The sequence below is a fragment of the Rattus norvegicus genome, chromosome 2, assembly GCF_021556685.1.
Source record: "Rattus norvegicus strain SHRSP/BbbUtx chromosome 2, alternate assembly SHRSP_T2T, whole genome shotgun sequence".
In the NCBI taxonomy this organism is placed as follows: domain Eukaryota; kingdom Metazoa; phylum Chordata; class Mammalia; order Rodentia; family Muridae; genus Rattus; species Rattus norvegicus.
The window spans coordinates 114,191,606-114,192,971 of NC_141535.1; the positions used below are offsets into that span (position 1 = coordinate 114,191,606).

A 1,366-nucleotide genomic window follows, 5' to 3' on the forward strand; every position below is an offset into this window, starting at 1 on the left:
TGTTACTGAAGGGGTGGGCTCGGAGACCCTTCTAGCTGCCCTAGAAGCTGCCAGTCTTCTCCCGCTTGTTTTCGGAACAAGGTGTAGAACTCTTAGCTCCTCCAGCACCATGTCTGCCTGGATGCTGCCACACCATGATGTTAATGGACTGAATCTCAGAACCTGTAAGCCAGCCTCAATGAAATGTTGCCCCTTTATAAATAAGAATGATTTATCTTGGTCACAGTGACTCTTCACAGCAATGAAAACTCTAAGTCAGAAGCCAAGGCAGAAACCCTAGCAGGTCATGAACCTGGAGGCAGGAGCTGATGCAGAGGCCATGGAGGGGTGCTGCTTACTGGCTTGCTCCTTATGGCTTGCTAGGCTGCTTTCTTGTAGAACCCAGGACCACCAGTCCATAGATGGCATCACTGACAAATGGACTGGGCCCTCACCCATCAATCACTAATTAAGGAAAATGCCCTACAGCTGGATCTTAAGGAGGCATTTTCCTAATCAAGGCTTCCTCCTCCCCAAACACTCCACCTTGTGTCAAGCTGACATGAAATTAGCCAGCACTGTCACTTCTATCACACTCATGGGACTTTTGTACCACACTCATGGGGCATGCCTTGCCAGGTTAGTCATCCACAGGGTTCATAACTGAGAAAATCTACTGATGATATTTTCACCCCAGCCTACCCAGCACCTTCTATGCTATCCACCAGGAAGGAGGTTCCTGGTTAGTACCAACTTGATTTCTCCAAGACCTGTGACCAAACTATATAGTGTTTCAAAGAATACAGGCTTCTTACCATCAAGTTCTGATGGGCTATCCAAGTAAATGGCCCTCCCCTTAGAGGTATTGTGGGTGTGGCTGCTGTGTTGCACGTGTGTCGTAGGTGGCAGAGAGGAGAGAGGCCAAGTCTTTGCTCAGTGTTCTGACCTGTGGACATCTGAATGGTTAGTAGCCTAACATTCCCTGAAAAGGGCAAGCCGGAGACTACAACCAGTCTGGTATCAGGGGACTTGGACAGGGAGCTAGCCTGAGATGACTACCAGTTCAGGCCAGCACAAGCCTGTTGGGGGGTGGGAAGTGGAGGGCAGACCTTCCCCAAGATGATCCTTGCCTAGTGATATAACACACAAACAGGGCACAACACTCCTGAGACCACTTCTGAGGCAACCCCAGACACTCAGAGACCTTGAGTGCCTCCAAGAGGACCAAGTAAGTGGTGGAGAAATGGAAGAGAAACAGAAGGATGTGGGCACAATGAAGAGAAGCAGACCTGGAGACTGGAGGGTAGTGGGGAATAGCCTGATGTGAGTAGCCAGTGATGCCACCTGGGACCATGGTGAGGTCCTGACCTGTGATGTCACTGAGGGT

General features: G+C 50.1%; 1 non-coding gene across 1 annotated transcript; it reads left to right on the plus strand.

The window, feature by feature from the left end:
* Positions 1 to 828: 828 nt before the first annotated feature.
* Positions 829 to 959, plus strand: LOC120101297 (small nucleolar RNA SNORA17). Its single transcript, XR_015679368.1, has one exon. It is a non-coding gene; the product is annotated as a small nucleolar RNA SNORA17 (small nucleolar RNA).
* Positions 960 to 1,366: the final 407 nt, after the last annotated feature.